This window comes from Mustela lutreola, chromosome 7 (genome assembly GCF_030435805.1).
Source record: "Mustela lutreola isolate mMusLut2 chromosome 7, mMusLut2.pri, whole genome shotgun sequence".
NCBI classification, from domain to species: Eukaryota; Metazoa; Chordata; class Mammalia; order Carnivora; family Mustelidae; genus Mustela; species Mustela lutreola.
The window spans coordinates 116,636,166-116,659,000 of NC_081296.1; the positions used below are offsets into that span (position 1 = coordinate 116,636,166).

General features: G+C 38.9%; 1 protein-coding gene and 1 pseudogene across 6 annotated transcripts in view; both read right to left on the minus strand.

Annotated features, from left to right (window-relative positions):
• Positions 1–22,447, minus strand: part of LOC131836667 (large ribosomal subunit protein eL21-like) — a 53,024-nt pseudogene extending 30,577 nt beyond the window's left edge.
• Positions 1–22,835, minus strand: part of WDR89 (WD repeat domain 89) — a 44,042-nt gene that overhangs the window by 6,713 nt on the left and 14,494 nt on the right. For 2 of the 6 annotated variants that reach the window (XM_059182276.1, XM_059182275.1), the window contains one exon: positions 22,324–22,442. The exons of 2 other annotated variants lie outside the window; for them this stretch is intronic. The gene's annotated coding sequence lies outside the window, so the exon portion shown is untranslated. Of the gene's footprint in view, positions 1–22,323; positions 22,447–22,835 lie in introns of all 6 variants that reach the window. 2 more of the 6 variants (XM_059182277.1, XM_059182274.1) reach the window with 2 other exon arrangements.

Sequence of the window (22,835 nt, forward strand, 5' to 3'; positions counted from 1 at the left end):
TCTTACTTATCTAGTATCAATAAATAATTGTTGAATAAATGAATAATTGATTCAACTTTCTTGCTCTTGTTCTAGGAGAAACAGAATAAACCTAAAAGGATATTGCATGTGTTAAGTGTTTACAGGGGGAGCTCTGCTCATGGAAATTAGTAAAATAATGGGATTCTTGAACAGTACTTTAGGGCATGAAAAGGAACTACAGAGAAAGATTTTATATTGTAAAGAAAAATATTATTTAACTTTTTTTTTTTTTTTTTTTTTAACCACAAGCTATTCAAATTATTCTTCAAATGTATATTTACTTAAGAGTATACTTCCTGGGGCACCTGTATGGCTCAGCTGGTTAAGCGTTGGCCTTCACCTCAGGTCATGATCTCAGGGTCCTGGGATTGGGCCCCACAATGGGCTCTCTGCTCAGTGGGGAGCCTGTTCTCCCCACCCCCCCAACCCCCCACCTGTCTCCCTGCCTACTTGTGATTTCTCTCTCTGTCAAAAAATAAATAAAATCTTAAAAAAAAAAAAAAAAGAGTTTATTTCCTATACCCTTCAAGGAGAAACAAACCCTTTTAAAATTCCAGATAAAAACTATCCATTCTTGAAATATTCCAAGAGTTAATATGAGGTTATAAAATAAATAATTTTTCCTACTACTTCATTTTGATTTTTGCATATGAAAGGTCAGGTTGATGGAAATTTTAAACAATCAAGTTTAATGTGGCTTTTAAGCTGACAGTAATTTGTAGGACTATGACCATGCACTCAAGCAGGATAGTAGTACAGCACTCCCTCCCTCCCCTACATTGCCTGGAGAGTCTGTTTCATATTGGAACAGTACCCTAAATGGCTTCAATTCAAAGGATTCTAGGGGTTGATGGGTCAGGAAGGGTAGGCCCCAGACTGAATGCTACAGCAAACTTAACACTTTAAGACTGTGGAGATGGGGGCACCGGGGTGGCTCAGTCGGCTAAGTGTCTGCCTTCAGCTGTCATTGTCCCAGGGTCCTGGGATCAAGCCCTGCATCGGGCTCCTTGCTCAGCAGGGCATCTGCTTCTCCCTCTTCTACTCCCCGTGCTTGTGTTCCCTCTCTTGCTGTGTCTCTCTCTCTGTCAAATAAGTAAATAAATAAATAAATCTATCTTAAAAAAAAAAAAAAAAGATTGTAGAGAATGGTAACAATCACAGTGGTTGTCCACTTGACACACTATTCAAATGCAATAGAGTTTCTCAAGAAAGAAGAACTAAAGGGTGGATGGATGGATGGATGAATGGATGAAGGAAAGGGAGAGAGACATAAAAAACAAAAAGGAAGAAGGGTATTGGAGGTAAGGTAGTATATCTCACAAAGCCCTCAAGCTTTAGAGCTTAGAGAGTACACAGATACAGTGAAATAATTTGATCTCTTACAGAGAAACATGAAAACCTCTAGCTTATGTTTTAACACATTAATATGCAAGTGAGTCATACTTGAAATATAGCCTTCCTAGGCTATGTAGCTAATTCTTAATTTTACATGCTAATGAATCATTCCAAGATGATAAATACTTTTTCTTCTATGCACAGTTTTTATCTGCGTTTTCTTTGCATGATCCACCTCCGGTCCTTAAGAGAAGCCATAGGCTCTTTTCATCCCACACTACATTCTCACAGGGTGACTTCATTCACGTTCACGTGCCGTCTATATGCCAATGATCTCATCCATTTACAGATCTGTATTTCCAACCATCTACTGGCCATTTCTTTTTGGATGTGTCCCACTACACCCCAAAATAAAAGTGATCATTTATGTTTCTCTCCTCCCCCACCAAATCTTCCCTTTAAAAACAAAAACAAGATATATTTCACAATTTTCTCCATTTTGATTAATGGTATTAGCACCATGACAGCCCTCTGATCTGCCTGGCTAAGCTAGAACCTCTGGGATATCTAATTCTCCCTCAACCAATCAGTTTCCAAATCCTACTTTTGGCTTTGGGCTGTGGGAATGCTTAGGGGAAGTATTAAGTTAAATCTATTTCTGTCGATCAGAACAATATTGACAATTTCATATGATTCAACCCAACCAAAACATATGATGAGAACAAGTAAGATTAACCACAATTTCTATCTTTTCTCTATTTGTTCCTGTTAGATGCATAAAAGGAAGCTTAGTTAGCATTCTAGATCTTAACGGGCTAGGGAGAGCTGAGGATTGTGGACTGAGCCCTTCTTATGTCAACATACAAACATACAGATACACAAAGAAAGAGGGTGCAAAAAGAGGGGGACACAAAAGAGTATTAAAGAATATAAAAGAGAAGAGAAATGAAAATAAGCCAAAAGGGAAGAGCAGAGCAAAGAGAAGGGAATGTACAAAAGAGGGGAAAGTTACTGCCACTGTCTCTGGAGTCCTACACGAGGGAGATAACTGCAGTTTGTACTCTGCCGACACAGAGATGAGATGAGAAATCCAGATAATGGAAGTTTAGGAAAGTCTAAAGCTATGGTAATTTGTGTGGTTAAAAAGAATTTTTCTTTCTTTCTTTTTTTTTTTTTTTAAATATTTTATTTATTTATTTGACAGAGACACAACAAGAGAGGGATCACAAGCCAGAGGCTCGATCCCAAGACCCCACGTTCACAACCGGAGCCGAAGGTATCTGCCCAACGACTGAATCACCCAGGCGTCCCAAGAATTTTTCTTCATTTAAAAAAGACTGCTTGTTATAATTCAATAATTATAATTATAATTAGCCTTTATAACCAACTGCAATATGGGCCTAGGTGTTCTGAGAACAGTGGTGGAAGAATTACTAATATCTCATCTTGAGCCACTTAGTACAGATCAGACAACAGCAGGACCCCAGAGTTGCTATTGTGGTTCTTACTGGAATACAGGATTCTCCCATCCGACTATAATGCGGAGGGTGGAAGATATTTAGAAAAGCAACCCAAAACAAACATTTTGGGTTAAGTTTAATGTGGTGAGAATATTAATTCCTGATGAACTGCCATCTTGGAATATAGTAGGTGGGAAGTGCTGACTAATCTCTTATCTGAATAATTGACCTTAGATAATTAGGAATTGTTTACTTAATAACAAAATCCCTAAACATAAGTATGAATTTCTTGTCGCTTTTGCTTTTGTAAGATTTAAGTTTTTTTATCAGTTGAAATGCTATTTCATTTTATTTCCTATTAAAATATACCTAGTAAAATGTTCTTTCTGTAAATAAAGTACATCCCAAACATACCTAGCTGCAACTAGGTACTGCTCTGATTCTGAGATGGTTAAGTTTAAATATGAAATCTGAAGGACAGACTAGCTTAAATATCTCCATAACAGAAGAAATAGCTTTTTTCCCCCATTTGAACAAGAAACAAAAAGGGAAATAACATACATTTTATACCCATTTAGAAAATACTGATTACAAAAGGCACTATACTAAACATCTTCTGCATATGATTTTGCATGAAATCAGAAATGGCAGTATCTTTAGAAAAAGATGTATTTCTTCCAACTATGAATGCTCATATGCCTGAAAGACCAGCCAGCATCAGCATCATACACTACATTTTTACTACTGAAAAGTAACAACTGTATGTGAAGTATATGTTGAGTATAGGACTAGTTTTCTTGACAAAAGTTATCAGACTTGAGTCAGAAAAACCTAATTCTCCACAGCTGAAACTTAATGTTGCTCACTTATAAGGAAGTAGCTATAATGACTGTGGAATGCAGACGTCCAGCCAATATCCCAAATGTGGGAAAAGGTTTCAAGGGAAAAGGCATTCAGGAATGGACGTTAATAACTTTACAATCCACACCTACAATTGATGACAATGCTATACCCACATTTAACAAATTGGGCTAGGATACCTGAGCCTCACAGAGAAGAAAATAATCATAATTGGAGTTCAACAGATGCTAGCCTATGGGCTACCAACTTCTATCTAGTCACTTTTTTATCATAATCATTTAACCCTATAAGATAGGGTTATCCCCATTTTATGGCAGAAATTGAAGCTCAGAGAGACTAAGTAACTGGTCAATGTTCTCACAGTTACTAAGGGGAGGAAAAGGGGGCACTGTGGTTTGAAAAGCAAGTTGTCTCTTCAAAACGTGTGAACCTGTGTTCACGCTAATACTACGCTTCTGCTCTTTTATGTAAGTCCTGAAGCATTAATGTCAACTATAATTAAGGAATATGCCTATTAGCCTTTGAGAGGGCAAATTACATGTTAGCCCTACAGATAAGCAGAGGAGAAAGAAAGAGTGCAGGATGATTGGGGGGGGGGGGGAAACCCACTGGTCTAGAAAAAGGTTACTGTAAGCAAACATCACTTATTCTTTATTTTTTTCTGTCCCTCTTTTCAAACTTTTTAATTATGGAATTTATATGGAGTAGAGAATAGTAAAAGAAACCACCATGCATGCATCGGCCAGCATAAACAATTACACTGCACAAAAGTTATTATTAGGGTGAGGGGAATCAGTTATGTATCATATATTATTTGAAGAGCAGTTAAGGAGCTCTCGTGGACAGTATGATGGATCCCCTCCAACTCATTCCCCTCCTCCATGTGGCATCAGCATGGTTTCAAGACTTGACCCTAGCTCCAGGAGCAGATCCTGATTAGCCTAAACCAATCACAGTAATTCTATTCTTTTAAACCAGTAATTGGTTCAGAAACCTTATATTCCTGCCAACCCATGCATGTATTCTCCTAACTACAATTCGTTCAGATATAGAACACTAATTCTAAAGTGGACCCAATCCAACTGATGGAAAGAACTTTTATTCCATGTTAATGAGATTCCACATTTTCTATTTAAGTCAGTTTGCCCCAGAGTTTTTGTTAATACAGCCAGAGCCTCTCTAACTAATTGAAGATAATCAAATAAAGTTTTGTGTATATCACCAAATATTCACTTTATGTAAGAGTCTCCTACAAGGAAAGATTTAGGTAACATACTTTAAAAAGTCAAACTTCATTCATACTGAAACGAGGGATTTGATCTTTCATTCCCTTTAGAACATCTATCTATTCTCTCCCCCGCCACCCTCTATATTTTTTGATCAAAAATAAAAGGGGAAAAAATAAGAAACACAAAGGAAATCAACAAGATAAAAACACAAACCACTGAAACGATACAATGTTTTAAAACTTGTTAGGGGCACCTGGGTGGCTCAGTGGATTAAAGCCTCTCTCTGCCTTTGGCTCAGGTCATGATCCCAGGGTCCTGGGATTCAGTCCTGCGTGTGGTGTCGGGCTCTCTGCTCAGTGGGGAGCCTGTTTCCTCCCCTCTCTCTCTGCCTGCCTCTCTGCCTACTTGTGATCTCTGTCTGTGAAATAAATAAATAAAATCTTAAAAAAAAAAACAAAACAACTTAAACTCTATCTGGTGAGTTTCTGTGTTTTTTTTTTCTTTCTTTCTTCCCTTCCTTTTTCCTTTTCCTCCCTGCCTCCTGCGCTCCTTCCTTCCCTTCTTCCCCCCTTCCTTCCCTTTTCCTTCCCTTCCTCTCCTTTCCCTTCCTCTCCTTCTTCAAGTGGGTTACACACCCAGTGAGGAGCCCAATGTGGGGCTTGAACTCACAACCCTGATCAAGACCTGATCTGAAATCAAGAGTCAGACGCTTAACTGACTGAGCCACCCAGGTGCTCCTGTGTATTTTTAAAAATGCATTTTTTAGGGGTGCCTGGGTGGCTCAGTGGGTTAAGGCCTCTGCCTTCGGCTCAGGTCATGATCGAGCCCCGCATCAGGTTCTCTGCTCAGCAGGGAGCCTGCTTCCCTTCCTCTCTCTCTGCCTGCCTCTCTGCCTACTTGTGATCTCTGTCGAATAAATAAATAAAACCTTTAGAAAAAAATGCATTTTTTAATATCCTAAATAGTCGTATGGTTCAAAATTCAAAAGGTTCCAAAAGGTTCCTCAAGCCCCTTTCTTCTCCCAGGAAGCAACTTATGTTACCAGTTTCTTCTGAATACTTTCAGAGATTGTCAATTTGAAAATAATGCATTGGGACACCTGGGTATAGTCAGTTAAGTGTCTGACTCTTGACTTTGGCTCAGGCATGAGAACAAGCCCTGCATCATGCTCTATGCTCAGCCAGGAGTCTGTTTAAGATTCTTTCCCTCTCCCTCTCCCTCTCCCCTCTCCCTCTTCCCATTCTCTCTCTCTCTCAAATAAGTAAATAAATTGTTAAAAAAGAAAAGAAAAGAATGCAGTGAAGTATTTTCAGCTTATCAAAAAATTGTCAATGTGGTACAACAGAAAAAGCAATAGGTTTAAGAATCAAACATCCTAATTTCAAGTTGTTATTCTACTACAAACTAGCAAAGTCATCACTGTACCAATTACCTAAACTCTCTAAGTCTCAGTTTCCCCATCTATAAAACAGGGATAAAGGGGAGCCTGGCTGGCTCCACTGAAGAGCATAGGCTCTTGATCTCAGAGTCATGGATTCAAGCCCCACACTTGGTGTAGAGAAAAATAAATTAATTATTAAAAAAATAAAGTAGTGGGGCGCCTGGGTGGCTCAATGGGTTAAGCCTCTGCCTTCAGCTTGGGTCATGATCTCAGGGTCCTGGGATCGAGCCCCATATCAGGCTCTCTGCTCAGCAGGGAACCTGCTTCCCCCTCTCCCTCTGCCTGCCTCTCTGCCTGCTTGTGATCTCTGTCTGTCAAATAAATAAAATAAAATCTTTAAAGAAAGAAAAATAAATAAATTAGAGATAAAAATGGATAATCAGGGGCGCCTGGGTGGCTCAGTGGGTTAAGCCTCTGCCTTCGGCTCGGGACTTGATCTCAGGGTCCTGGGATCAAGCCCCGCATCGAGGGGAGCCTGCTTCCCCCTCTCTCTCTGCTTGGCTCTCTGCCTACTTGTGATCTCTCTCTCTGTCAAATAAATAAATAAAATCTTTTAAAAAAATGGATATTCAATATTCAGTGCCTATTATGGCCAAGTATGACGGTAAATGCTAGAGATTCAGATGAAAACAAATTTGCTGTCTTCAAGAAGTTAGGAGACAGAACAGTAAAGAATTATAATATAGGGTGATAAGCACAAGGACAGAGATAATCATAAGATCCAGGAACACAGAGGAGAAGTATGCAGAGGGCACAATTCGACAGTAAGAAAATAAGCAACAAATGGTATTTCCTTTCTTCTAATTAATTTTCATGTGATTTACATTCATTTAATTTCATTTTACATTCACATTTAAAAATTTACAATTCTTATAGCTCTTAAAACAGGTATAAGTAGTCTCAATTACTCTTATATTAAAACTTTTAAAAAAATGAATCAATACATAAAATTTCATGAACACAAGTATCAAACATAATTCTCAATTCTGAATAAACTTTATATCAAATTGCTTTTTAAGATTTTTTCATTTAATAATGAAAAATACACTTCTAAAGAGCAAATAAACTTCCACATGTTTTAAAAGACAACAGAGCTTCACTACTGTATAATCTTCAGTGAACTTCTCCAAGATTCTTATCTTTTAGTTAGGTACTAATTAGAAAAGCTTGAGCTCTAACCTATTTAAAATAACCTTGGAGGGCGCTGGGGTGGCTCAGTGGGTCAAGCTGCTGCCTTCGGCTCAGGTCATGATCTCAGGGTCCTGGGATCGAGTCCCACATCGGGCTCTCTGCTCAGCGGGGAGCCTGCTTCCCTCTCTCTCTCTGCCTGCCTCTCTGTCTACTTGTGATCTCTCTCTGTCAAATAAATAAATTTAAAAATCTTAAAAATAAAATAAAATACCCTTGGAGCTCCTTGAACAAATGGCTGATTCTAGGTCTGGGACAGGGAAAATACAGATGAGCCACGAGCACCAGATAGTGCCAGAAAGTAATGTAATGTTTAAAAAAAAATAATAAGAAGAAACAAGAGCCAAAGAATAAAATAAATACCCATGAATCCATACTGATAAAAATAAATGACTATACAATTAAATAAATGAGGGAAGAATTTCAAGTAATTTAAGCAGCTATACTTCCTAGGAGGTAGAGCTTAATTCTTCTCCCCTCCAGTACAGACTGGACTTAATTAACCTGCTTCAAAAAGCAGAGTACGGAAAGAGTAAAAGATAATAATTTCAAGTAGAGAAACCTGGAAGACGTTGCCTTAACCAACTGATGGAGTTTAACATCACCAACAATAAGTCGGTAAGTCATGTTGATGTCATCTGCCCCCTGGTGTGACATGGGAAGGACACTTCACTTCTGTGGTATTCTTCCCCCCAAGTCTATCACCCCAGTGTAATCAAGAGAAAATACCAGACAAACCCATTCAGGAACATTCTTTTTTTTTTTTTTTTTTTTTTTAAAGATTTTATTTATTTATTTGACAGAGAGAGATCACAAGTAGGCAGAGAGGCAGGCAGAGAGAGAGAGGAGGAAGCAGGCTCCCTGCCGAGCAGAGAGCCCCATGCGGGACTCGATCCCAGAACCCCGAGATCATGACCCGAGCCGAAGGCAGTGGCTTAACCCACCGAGCCACTCAGGCGCCCCCATTCAGGAACATTCTACAAATACCTGGTTAATACTTGTCAGAAGTTCTAAGGTCACGAAAAATAAGCAAAGTCTGAGAGATTATCACAAGTTGGAGGAAGGAAGGAGGTTTGATGACTAAATGCATGCAATGTGGTATCCATGACTGGCCTGACCAGAGAAAGGATGTTAGTGGAAAAGCTGGTGAAATCCAAATAAACTTTATAGTTCAGTTAACAGTATTATACCAGTGTTAATTTCTTAGTCTTGGTAAATGTATCACTGTTACATTAACATTAGGGAAGTTGGATGAAGGGTATACAGAAACTGTAGTATCTTTGCAACTTTTCTACAAACCTATTACTCAAAAAAGCATTTAAAAAAAAAAAATGCCCTCAATACGTATCTTGGATATTTAAAGGTTCTAGGTAGGAAAGGATTTCAGGTACATACATACTAGGAATGTTCCTACGTGGAAATGCTCTTATGTCATCTCAACTCTAGACCTGAGATGACTCCCACAGGCTAATCATGAATGCTACCACCAAGTTCTGCCCCTATCACCTCTCTATTTTCATGATGAAAATATAAAAAAATAAAATCTACTAATACTCCCAAATTGGGAAAGAAGTCAACTGAGGAGGAAAGTAGGTGACCTCAGAAAAACTCTAGTAAACACCCTTACTTACTAATGCAGGAGTTCAGCAAAGAGGGCTGCTAGGGCTTACTATATTTCTAAGGTCTCCATGCTAATTTGGGAAATGAGAAGCAGTCAATAGGAGTGAGATAAAATTGGGATTTGGGACAGAAAATATCACAGGATCTCAGGAGAAAAAACAGAGACCAGGTCCCCCATCAAGACTGATGCCTCAGTCTCAGTGAGTAGTTTTTGCAAGTAGAAGTGAATCATGTCATGTATGGGTCAGGTGATCAAGAGGTGGTGGGTACGTCTTTACCTTCTCTTCACTTAACTGCTGGCTGGATGCAGAGGACTTCAAAGCCCTACAGGATGGCTGAGCCAAAAAATGAAAGGAGTCTGAGTCCCCCAGCCACCACATGAAAGGCTACCTGCTCATGAGAAAAACCTACATCTGCCTGTATCAAGCAGTTGTGAAGACATCTGAAAGATGTAGTTTAAAAAACTGCAAAATAAAACCCCAACCTCTTAGTATCATTCACCTTTTCTTTAGGTTAAATTCAAAGGGAATTAATACCTTATACTAAAGAAACACCAGAATTTCAGCAATTACCTATTTATTTATTAAATCCAAGTTAAACTAAATATACTATTTAGAGAATGTATACTATACCATCCCACTTTAATAAAATTATTCCTATGCATGTTTCTGCTCACTCTATCTGTATATATGCACAGAAAGGTCTCTAGAATAATGTTCATAAAATGTATTCCAGGGGCGCCTGGGTGGCTCAGTGGTTTGGGCTGCTGCCTTCGGCTCGGGTCATGATCTCAGGGTCCTGGGATTGAGCCCTGCATCGGGCTCTCTGCTCAGCAGGGAGCCTGCTTCCTCCTCTCTCTCTGCCTGACTCTGCCTACTTGTGATCTCTGTCAAATAAATAAATAAAATCTTAAAAAAAAAAAATGTATTCCAAATATCTGGAGTGTCTGTATGCACACACACATGTACATAGGGGATGTGTTGCCTTCCCAGTACTTTTCTACATTCCTAAAATTTTTAACAATGATGATATAACCTCATAATAACTCCATAAGTATGATTATGTTCACTACCCTAATGAGAAAAGCACAGTTAATATACAGTAAAACCGGTTTCTGAATTCAAGCATTCTTGTTGCAGAGACCGTAGTATCAACGCCTACATTATACTGCCTCTGTAAGTATATGTCACATTTATTTATTAATTTAGCAATTTCTATATCCAGTGTGGGGCTTGAACTCATGACTCCAAGATCAAGAGTTGCATACTCTACCAACTAAGCCAGCCAGGTGTCCCAAGTACATATATATATTTTTAAAAATACGGGCAGCCTATGTTACCTGTAAAAAGAAATATACTACACTTATTTTTTAAAAAGGGGGTGAGGGCTATATTAGTAGAGCACCTGGAAGGAGTAGCTTCTGATGTCTAATGTCACGTGCTAGTGGCAAGCATGACAAGTCAAATGGTAGCCACAAACTCTCTATGCTGGATATTAAAGAGGCTTATTGTTTATCAAGCATCTCTCAGGTCAGTGTATCTGAAGCAAAACTGCTTAAGTAAAATTTAGGAATCTGGCAAGTAATGTTTATTTGAAAACCTGGGAAGAGTGACATAGTGACAGTCACTCCTCTTCATTATCAGTACGTCTCAGAAAAACACCACCTTGGGGTAAAAAGTATGCATTGGCTTAACGTCAGCAGAACATCTCTCAGAAAACGTTTATATCAGAAATTCAGAGAAATTTGTGTGTATAGTTTAACACAGAATGGGCTTTGGAACAACTTGCCAAAGAGCCATTTGTTTTAAACTAGGAAGAAGTGCTGAATATTTAGTGGAAGGTATGCTAAACTGACATCTGCTACAACTTCAATGTCATTTTAAATATCATATTCATTAATGACTGAGATTAATGTCTTTGTAGATTAATCCTGCTCAGTGAGTCTGAATATGCTATTCTTATTCACATGAATGTTCAAGATACTGGTTGCAGCAACATATGGCATCTCATACACTGAAATTCTTAGGAAAGCACAGTTTTTAAGTGCAGGAATCTGTTACCAAGGAAAGGGGGGTGGGGTAGAGGGAATGAAACACACACTTTCTCATGCAGTATGAGATACAACATTCAAATATCAGGTTCCAAATATAACATTCCAGTATCTTTTTAAAAACAAAGACACTTTCCTCAATAACATCCTGAGATGTCAAATTTCTCAAGGAAATCTTCCACCCAAAAGTCACCCTTTGAATTAAATCTATGAATGCCTTGCTTCTTTCAACAAGAACAATCAACTGTGTTTGCCTTTCCAGAACAACCAGCTGGTTAACCAAATACAGAGAGAAACCAAACTTCCCCAGTCACCAGATGTCTTAATTTGGAACAGTTAGTAACAACGTGGAATAATCCAAAATTTTAAGCTGGTACTCTATGTTTACTACTTCTTTTTCTAATTCTGAATAGACGCTTTTAAAAATTAAGCAAATGTGTTCTTTGAAAACTGCAAAATAAGGGATAAAAAGAACCACTGCCTATAGCCTGAACAGATCAATGTTAACATCAAAGAACCAGCCACTTGAATATTATATTATAGTTAGAAATTGATCTATCAACATTAAATCTTCTCTCAAGTCCTAAAGAATTACCCTATTCAACAACTCAAAAATGATTCCTGAAGGTCTGACATGACAGGCCTAGAACACACTGGATTCAGCTAAGAACACAACAAAGCCCCTGCCTTCATGGAGGGCAGTGGGGTGACAGATAGCCATAGAGACACATAACTAATTAAAATAATAAAAACAGTTGAGGTGTTATGAAAAACAATAGTGGTTAAGGCAAGAAAAATGAAGCAGGAAATTCTTTTGAATAGTCATTAAAGGAAAGCCTCTCCCAGGGGTGACATTTCAGCCAAGACCAGAAGGAAATGAGGGAGCGAGATATCGGACTCTGTGAGCTAAGAGCCTCCTCCTGGGCAGAGAGAAACAGCAAGTGGTCCATAGCAGCTGAAGCTGAGTCAGAGAAGGAAAGTGGTGTAGAAAATAAGGTTAAAGAAGTAGTAGCAAATAAATAAATAAATCTTTAAAAAAACAAAACAAAACAAAACAAAAAACAAAAACCCCCAAAACAAAAAAATATGATCTTGGGTCATGGGATCAAGCCCCAGTGTCTGGTCCCATGTTCACTGGGCAGTCAGCTCTCTCCCTCTAACCCTCTCCCCATTTGCTCTTATTTGTGTGCACGTGTATGCGCACACTCGCTCTCTTTCTCTCTCTCAAAATAAATAAGTAAGTATACAAAAAAAAAAAAAGGTAGCTGGATCCAGATAAGAGCTTTGCAGGGCCACAGTCAGAACCTGAAATTTTATTCTCAAGTGAGAAAGGAGGCTGGTTGAGAGCAGATGAGAGATGTCTGTCAAGGGATTCTTCTGGCTGTTGCCTGGAGAACAGACTTTAGGGCAAGAGATATAAAAGTGGGAGATGTGGCTGGATACAGGCCACAGTTATGAAAGAGGAATAAAAAGAATTTCCTGGGCGCCTGGGTGGCTCAGTGGGTTAAGCCGCTGCCTTCGGCTCAGGTCATGATCTCAGGGTCCTGGGATCGAGTCCCGCATCGGGCTCTCTGCTCAGCGGGGAGCCTGCTTCCCTTCCTCTCTCTCTACCTGCCTCTCCATCTACTTGTGATTTCTCTCTGTCAAATAAATAAATAAAATCTTTAAAAAAAAAAAAAATAAAAAAAAAAATAAATAAAAAAAAAAGAATTTCCTGAGTAGAAGACAAGTGGGGTATGAAGAGAGGTGACAAAGATGGATGAGGCTTTTGATTTCCAGCCTGAGCAACAAAGCCAAAGTTGGCATGTTACTTTCAGGGTAATTACAAGCCTTTAAAAAAGTTACAAGATGATTAATTAGATAATTAGACAAGTATCTAGTTGTTTAAATAATCTTTACTAATCAACTGTGGTATATTAATAGACTGGAATGCTACATGGCAATAGAAAATCAGACACTACTGGTAGAAGCAACAGTATGAAAGAATCTCAGAACTGTTTAGTGACAGAAGCCTGACACAGAAGAATACTATTGTGATTTCATTTACACAAAATATAAGAACAGGCAAAACAAGTCTACAATGGTAGAAATCAGAATACTGGTTATCTTTTGAGAGGGTTATGGACTGGGAATGAGAACAGGAGAACTTTGTGGGTGATGATTATGCACAGATATTTGCATTTGAAAAACAAACAAACCATCATGGAGGAGAATGACCCCTTGCCTCCAGCATGATTCTCATGAGGGAAAAGCATCAACAGTTGGAGGAGGAAGGAGAGTGTGTTGAGAAATCCCTTATAGATAAGCAGGGCCTGCTAAAAGTTGAGACCTGAGGAGGAACAACGAGGAAAACCCTTCAGCATACCAGGCCCAACACTAAGCACAGGATATTAACAGCCCAGAGCTGAAGAATTTCAAGTCTGTAGTGTACCTAAGGTAACCACAGCAACAACAAAACCTAACCAGCTCACTTACAGATTACACTATTGAATCCCTAACACTAACGATCTGACAGAAGCAGAGAGGGGTCCATTTCCCGGAAAAAATACTATTTACCTTGTTGTCTACTACTCCTCTACATATGATGCCCAGAATTCAATTAGAAAAAGAGAGACACACATATAAACAGAAGCAAGAAAAAAAACAACGAACTGTCAAGAAATTTGGCAATGAGCAGAAAAGACACAGAAATCACCCAGATAATGGACTTTAAAATGACTATAAATTCTGTATTAAAAACAAAACAAACAAACAAGAAAACAATAAATGTTGGCAAGAATGTGAATAAATCGGCACCCTTCTACGATACTTGTGAGAATGTGAAATTCAATCAGCCTCTCTGAAAAACAGGTTGGCAGTTTTTCATAAATTTAAACATATGTTCATGCAAACATTTGTATAGGAATGTTCATAGTAACATTATTCATAATAGTAAAAACGTATAAACAACCCAAATGTTCATCAATAGATGAGTGGATAGGCAATATATGGTATATCCATGCAATGGAACACTATTCTGCCATGAAATGGAAAGAAGTACTGTTAAATGCTACAACATGGATAAACCTTTAAAATATTACACTAAGAGAAAGAAGCCACAAACAAAAAAGCACATATTGTATGATTCCATTCATATGAAATGTCTAGAAGAGGCAAACCTATTAAAGATCAAAAAGACTAACGACTGGGGCGCCTGGGTGGCTTAGTGAGTTAAGCCGCTGCCTTCGGCTCAGGTCATGATCTAGAGGTCTTGGGATCTAGTCCCGCATCGGGCTCTCTGCTCGGCAGGGAGCCTGCTTCCTCCTCTCTCTCTCTCTGCCTGCCTCTCTGCCTACTTGTGATCTCTGTCTGTCAAATAAATAAATAAAATCTTAAAAAAAAAAAAAAGATTAACGACTGCCAATGGCTGGGGGGAGGAGGAAATTGGAAGTGACTGATAATTAGAAAAACTATGTAAGTCAGTGGACCAAGAGTGACATTTTTAAATCATTCAAAGGAAAGGGAAACTTGTACCCACAAAAAATACCTTTCACAAAAGAGGGTAAAAGGAAAAACAGACAAAAGCTGAGAAGAATCACCACCAGCAGAACACAGAACAAGAATTGTTAAGAAAGTTATTCACCCACAGTAGTACTGGAAATCTAGACTGACATGAAAAATTAAAGAGAACTAAAAATGGTAAACTTGAGGGTAAATTTAAGAATTTTAAAAATTAAAAATTTTGAGGTGCTTGGGTGGCTCAGTTGGTTAAGCATCTGACTCTTGATTTCCACTTAGGTGATGACCTCAGGGTTGTGAAACTGAGCCCAGAGTTGGGCTCTACGTTCAGTGCAGAGTCTGCCTGAGATTCTCCCTCCCTTTCCCTCTGTCCCTCCCCTCACTCATCCACACATTTGTGTACTCTCTCTCTCTCTCTCAAATAAATAAATAATCTTTTAAAATTTTCTTAAAAAACAGTTGATTTTCTAAAGCAAAAAATAGTAACAACATATTAGAGTGCTATTAAAACTCAAATATTTGACAGCACTAGTAGGAGGATGGGAGGAAAGAAATGGAAACATATCCAGCAAGGCTCTTACAACATAATTAGGTATCATATTATTTTAAGATAGACTTTACACAAGTCAAAGAAGTATACTGTAAACCCTAGAGCAACAACTAAAGGACAAAAGTAGTAAAATTAAAAAACCAATAGCAGAGATGTAATGTAATAATAAAAACATGTAATAATAATAACAATGTAATAATAAAAACATCCAAATGTAATAATAAAAATGTAATAATAAAATGTAATAATAAAAACAATCCAAAAGAAGGTAAGAGAGAAGAAAAAAGGAACAACAAAAACAAAAAATACCAAAGAACTGAAGAAAATAGAAAATCTATAAACAACTAGCAAGATGGTAGATTTAAATCCAACCATATGAATAATTACATTAAATATAAATGATCTGAACATCTCGATTGAAAGACAGAGATTCTCAGGTTTGTAGAGGGCAGAGGAGAAGCAAGACCCAACTATAAGTGTCTAAAGGAAACCTATTTTAGCAAAACTATGGAAAAGAGCCCTGATGTCCATCAACAGATAAATGGATAAAGAAGATGTGGTGTACACGCTACAGACACACACACAATGGAATACTACTCAGCCATCAGAAAAATGAAATCTTGCCATTTGCAATGACGTGGATGGAACTAGAGGGTATTACATTAAATGAAATAAATTGATCAGAGAAAGACAATTATCATATGATCTCACTCATATGTTGAATTTAAGAAACAAAACAGAGGACCACAGGGGAAGAGAGGAAAACAAAATAAAACAAAATTAAATGAGAGAAAAAGACAAACCATAAAAGACTCTCAAGCATAGCAAACAAACTGAGGATTGCTGGAGGGGAGGGGAATGGGGAGACAGAGTGACTGGGTGATGGACATTAAGGAGGGCACAAGATATAATGAGCACTGGGTGGTATACAAGACTGATGGAATCACCAATCTCTACCTCCAAAATCAGTAATATATTATATATTAATTAACTGAATTTAAACTAAAAAACAATAATGAAAAATTAATAAAAGAAACCTATTTTAAATATAAAGTAGGTTATAAGTAAATGGATAGAAAAGTATGTATCATGCAAACACTAACAAAAGGAAACCTGAAGTAGCTTATTAATACCAGACAGAGGAGAAGTCAGAAAAAAAATTCACTCAAAATTGACCATAGCCCTAAATCTGAGAACAAAGAATTACAAAATTCCTGGGAAAAAAAATAGGGAACCAAGGACTCCTAAGTTAGATGAAGATTTCTTAGAATACAAAAAGCATGTACCAGGGGCACCTGGCTGGGTCAGTCAGAAGAGCATGTGACTCTTGATCTCATGAGTTCAAGTCCCAAAGGGAGTGTAGAGATACTGAAATAAATAAAAAACTTAAAAACAAAAAACATATACCAGAAAAAGAAAAATGTGAGTTAATTAAAATTTAACTTTTCTGCTTTTTGAAGAAGAGTGATATGAGGCTGGGGGGCCTGGGTGGCTCAGTGGGTTAAAGCCTCTGCCTTCAGCTCAGGTCATGGTCCCTGTGATCGAGCCCCGAGTTGGGCTCTCTGCTCAGCGGGGAGTCGGCTTCCTCCTTTCTCTCTCTGCCTGCCTCTCTGCCTACTTGAGATCTCTGTCTGTTAAATAAATAAATAAATAAAATCTTAAAAAAAAAAAAAAAAGAGTGTATAAGGGACAGTTTATATGAGAATTTCACAGAAGGTTAGATAGCCGGCTGAAAGGTGTTAAGTATCATATTATTTTAAAGTAGTTGTGAATGTGAGTGCCCTGACAGGATGGATACAAGACGATCAAAGAGGATTCCAGAACAAGCTCTTCTGTAGTCATACTGAAGCGCAGTAGAAGGTATAGCTGTAAGGTATGGGGGTCGGGGGGAGGCACCTTCAGGCTGCTAGATCTAATTTTTGGCTGTAGTAACTTAGAGGTCAGTGACAGCCCCCATGCTTTTGGGTAAGTACTCTGAGGATATTCCCTTTCTTTCCCTACAAAAAGGAAAAGGGGGGGGCGCCTGGGTGGCTCAGTGGGTTAAGCCGCTGCCTTCGGCTCAGGTCATGATCTCAGAGTCCTGGGATCGAGTCCCGCATCGGGCTCTCTGCTCAGCAGAGAGCCTGCTTCCCTCTCTCTCTCTGCCTGCCTCTCCATCTACTTGTGATTTCTCTCTGTCAAATAAATAAATAAAATCTTAAAAAAAAAAAAAAAGGAAAAGGGTAGCTGATAATTTGGGTGTCCCAGGGCAGATGAATCGATTTATTAAGCTTTCCTGCAGGGTCTTGAAGACAAAACCATCTTGGTTATCCCAAACAACAGGCTATATGTGGAATACAGGGGCTGAACCATTAAGGAGAAATTTGGGATCCAAGTACAATAACCAGCCAGCCCAAAAAAACCCCATTAAGTAACATTTGGTTTTAGGGTTTGGAAAGTTCAAAATGCCTTGAAGCTTATCAGGATCTAGGTGTAGTCCCTGTGCTGAGATTAAATGTCCTAAATAGGGGCATCTGGGTGGCTCAGTCATTAAGTCTCTGCCTTTGGCTCAGGTCATGATCCCAGGGTCCTGGGATCAGGCCCTGCACTGGGATCCTTGCTCTCTCCCTCTACTACTACCCCCTGCTTGTGCTCTCTCTTGCTATCTCTCAAATAAATAAATAAAATCTTAATAAATAAAAAAATATAAATGAATGAATGAATGAATGCATGTCCTAAATATTGAACTTTGGTTTGGATAAATTGCAATTTTTCTTTGGAGACCCTATGCCCCTTAACAGCTAAGATTTTAACAGGTAAACACTCTTTTTGTGAGAAGCCTTGGGAGAGCAAGCAAAGAAGCAAATCAGCCACATATTGCAGTAACAGAGCCTCCAGACAATTTTATATCATTTAGGTCAGCCTTTAAAACTTGCGAGAAGCCTCTCAGTAAAGCCCTGAGGCACAACTGTTTGCGTATATTATTGTCCTTCCCAGGTAAAGGCAAAAAGATACTAACTACCCTTATCAAAAAGGATCTTCAGAAAATCCACTCTATTAGTCAGCCAGAGTAAAATAATTGCTTTCAGTTGGCACAGATACCAATAGCATGTGGGGATTAAGGATGACTAGATAATAGCAAGAAATTAAGTTGTTATTTATTACTCTAGATCTTAGACAAATCTATTCTCAGCCATTAGATTTTTTATGGACAAAATAGGGTATTAGAAGGACTAGTGCAAGAGATAATGAGTCCTTGAGCCTTACAGTCCTCTATAAGTCTTATGTCCTGTAGGGTTTATTTATAGGGTACTGTTTTTTGTTTTTTGTTTTTCCCCCTTGGGAGAGTTTTTTGAGGGGTCAGTCTAGATCTTAATGGGAGGGGCACTATGAATTCTGTCTACATCTGTTGAGGATCTTGCCTGGAGTTGAGGTTACTAGGTTTAATAGTAGGAATGAATCCAAAGTTTAGACATCCTTGGTTTATAGAGTACAAGTAAAGACAAAGGGGATTGAATTTTCCTAAGTGTTGGATTCAAACTCAAGGGTTAGTTCCCTTTTTGGGACCCCTGGGAGGCTCAGTTAGTTAAGCATCTGCTTTTGGCTCAGGTCATCATCCCAGGGTCCTGGGATCAAGCCCTGCTTTGGGCTTCCCGCTCAGTGGGGAGCCTGCTTCTCCCTCTCCCTCTCCCTCTGCCTACTGCTCCCCCTATTTGTGCTGTCAAATAAATAAACAAAATAAAATTTTAAAATCCTCTTTTTAAAAAAAGGGTTATAAATAAACTGAGGGTTGCTGGGGGGTGGGGGGGCGGGGATAGGGTGGCTGGGTTATGGACATTGGGGAGGGTATGTGCTATGGTGAGTGCTGTCAAATGTATAAGCCTGCTGATTCACAGACCTGTACCCCTGGGGCAAATACATTATATGTTAATAAAATAAAATAATATTTTAAAAAAGGGTTATTTCCCTTTTAACATAAAAAAAAGGCAACATTAGATTTCTCCAGGAAATTTTATTTGAAGAAATATATGGGAACTAAATAAATTATATGTCAATAAAATTAAATTAAATTAAAAATAAATATAAAAATATATAAAAATTAAAACATATATAAAAATATAAAAAATAAAAATAAAAAAAATTTTTAAAAGGTCATTTCCCTTTTTGACAGAAAAAATGGCAACATTAAATTTCTCCAGTAAATTTTGTTCTAAGAGGGACACCTGGGTGGCTCAGTTGGTTAAGCAGCTGCCTTCGGCTCAGGTCATGATCCCAGCGTCCTGGGATCGAGTCCCGCATCGGGCTCCTTGCTCCGCAGGGGGCCTGCTTCTCCCTCTGACTCTGCCTTCCACTCTGTCTGCCTGTACTCGCTCTCTCTCGCTCTCTTTGACAAATAAATAAATAAAATCTTAAAAAAAAAAAAAAATTTTGTTCTAAGAAATATATGGGAACTAAATCATTGAGGACAAATGAGTAGCTCACTTGCAAAGGTCTGACAAAAATATATGGGCTGAGAAATAGGCATATGTTGTGATTTTTTGAAGACCTACACCCACCCCACATATGTATTACTTAGATGAAGAGACTCTTTAACTGTAGAGGGGTTGAGCACTGATAGTGTAGCTCCTACATCAATTCCTAGCAATCCATTTCTAATAGCCAGGAGTTTTGCAATCATGATATAGTCCAGTAAGATGGATTTGGAGTTTCCATCTGTGAAAGGTAAATATTCAAAATCTTAGTTATCTTTTTTCTGGTATCATGTTTCTATGGTGCAGGCTAACAGATTATCCAAACTGACAAAGTCGGGGTGCACACTGTCTCCCATTTTATATGGGTTCTTTTGACCAACAGGGTTAAGTCTCTGTTTAGGCCATTAATGAACATGGAATTATAAGCTGCCTGAGCGGCAGGGGCCTCAGTGGCGGGTGGCTCAGTGAAGCAGCCAATTTGGATTCTGCTCAAGTCATGATTTCAGGGTCATGAGATCAAGCCCCAGGTCGGGCTCCTGCTCCAAGCTATGTCTGCTTAAGATTCTGTCTCTGTCTCTCCCTCTCCCTCCTCCTTCTCACATGTGGGTAGGCACTCTCTCTCTCCCTCCTATAATAAATAAATAAATCTTTAAAAATAAATAAAAGCCACCCGAGTGGATTCAGCATCTATGGAAAGTCCAGAATTTTTAAAAATGACTTGGAGTCTGTTTTATTAGTCATCGACAGATTTAGTAGGCTTTTGAATGTATGCTTGAATTTTGTTCTGGTTTAAGGTTTAAGGAAGTCCCTAGGGATGGCTTCATGTAGCCTTTGACCATACCACAAACTTGATCATATAAAAGGACAGTGATTGGTTTAATTTAAATCTTATAGATTGTTGGAGGACCTGGGTGGCAGGTTAAGCATATGCCTCTGGCTCAGGTCATGATCCCGGAGTTGTGGGATCAAGGCCTGCCTTGGGCTCCCTGTTCAGTGGGGAGTCTGATTTTCCCCCTCTCACTCTGCCTGCCATTCCCCCTGCTTGTGTTCTCTGCCAAAGAAGTACATTTTTCTTAAAAAAAAAAAAAAAAAAGCACCCCCCCAAAGCCTAGAACTTGAGATTTCCCCAAACTGCAGTTTCTTTGTTTGTTTGTTTGTTGTTGCTGTTTAAGATTTTATTTATTTGACAGAGAGAGAGGGATCACAGGTAGGCAGAGAGGCAGGCAGAAAGGGGGAACCCCACTCTCTTGTGGCATTTGATCCAGGACCCTGAGATCATGACTTGAGCCGAAGGCAGAGGCTTAACCCACTGAGCCACCCAGGGGCCCCCCCAAACAGCAGATCTATTGTTGAGCATGACCTTCTCTGACAAGCAGGTAGGCTAACTGATAAGAGATGGAAGAGCAGGTTGATAAGTTAGAGTTACAATACCGAATTCCTCTGCAAATGCATGGAGATTCCCATTTACCTTGAGAAAATTCTAAACTATAGTCCTAACTTTGGCCTTTGTCAATGGGATGTAGGAAATCTGGGGTAGTTTAGAAGGATCCTCCGGTTTAATTTTGAAAGGGAAGGTTTTAATGGGATCAGTGGATGGGGTTTCTTTTTTTTTTTTTTAAACTTTTTTTTTTTTTTTTTTTTTTTTTTTAAAGATTTATTTATTTATTTGACAGAGAGAGATTACAAGTAGGCAGAGAGGCAGGCAGAGAGAGAGAGGAGGAAGCAGGCTCCCTGCTGAGCAGAGAGCCCGATGCGGGACTCGATCCCAGGACCCTGAGATCATGACCTGAGCCGAAGGCAGCGGCTTAACCCACTGAGCCACCCAGGCGCCCCCGATGGGGTTTCAATAATAGGAAAGAAAGGAAGTTCAGAGAGAGGAGAAATGTTAAGAGAGGTAAAGGAGAATATAGGGAGGTGGAGTAGTAGGGTTACGGAAGACCTTGGTTACCCCAAGGAAGAGGTCCCTGGTGTTTTTTATATGTTAGTTTATTTTCTTCAGTCCATTTAAAAACAGTATTTTGTAAAGAGGCAATTTTAGAATCCTAAACACATTTAGAAGCTTCCAGACACCAATTAAAATAACTATCCCATTTGGACTGTTCAATAGTACAGCCATGGTCTTCTAACTTAGAGGAAAATAAGTATGGGGAAATCAAAGTTTCCACTGGACTTCTAGGTTATCCTTAGTAAGGCTGGTTTACTTAGTCAAACGTGTGTGAGGAAGGACTGTAATTTTAAAAGATTTTATTTATCTGAGAGAGAGAGAACATGCATGGGGCATGCAGAGGGAGAAGCAGACTCCCTGCCAAGGGGGAAGCCAGATGCAGGGCTCAATCCCAGGACCCTGAGATCATGACCTAAGCACAAGGCAGGTGCTCAAACCAACTGAGCCAACCAGGAGCCCCAGGACTGTAATTTTTCAACATAAAACCAGCCAGTGTTCCTGAAGGGGGAGGGCCACCCTTAGAAAATTCTGATGACTGGGATCCCATTATCAGAAATAAGAGTACATACCAGAAGGACAATCTGTCCTTATCCAGATCCCAAATAAAGTCAGAGAGCTCCACCAAAGGAGGGAACTCAAGACCTAAGAGGAAATTTGCCAAACTGAAAAATTACCTTATTTGCAGAAGCAAAGAGTGCAAAGGGCTCACGTGCAGGAAACTCACTTATTTCTGGATGTTGGTATTCCTTAGTGGTCACCTCCTTCAGATCCCACTTTTGATACCATGTAATGTCTATCTAAGAGAAAAGAGATAAACCAAAACAACCTCGAGTTACCAAAAATCAAGTTTATTGAGCACTAGTTGATGAATTGCAGCTTGGGATAGGCCAACTGCAGCGAGCTATAGGAGAGTCTGCTGAAGGTTCAGCTTGGTTTGCTTTTATGGGCAAGGAGCACAAAAGGAGAAAGTCCAGCTAGGAGCCAAGCAGCAAGCATGAAGATGAGAGAGATTCTTGGTGGATGCTCATCAATCAGAAGATAAAGTTCAATCCTCCATAAATCAGCATTTATGAGAAATCAGTCCCAGTCTTTAAGTTTCATTTTTCTGAGGGCACATGTATGAGGTTCTCCACTTCATATCCTTTGGTTCCATTTTATATTAAAATCTTTCCACTGTTTTATCCAT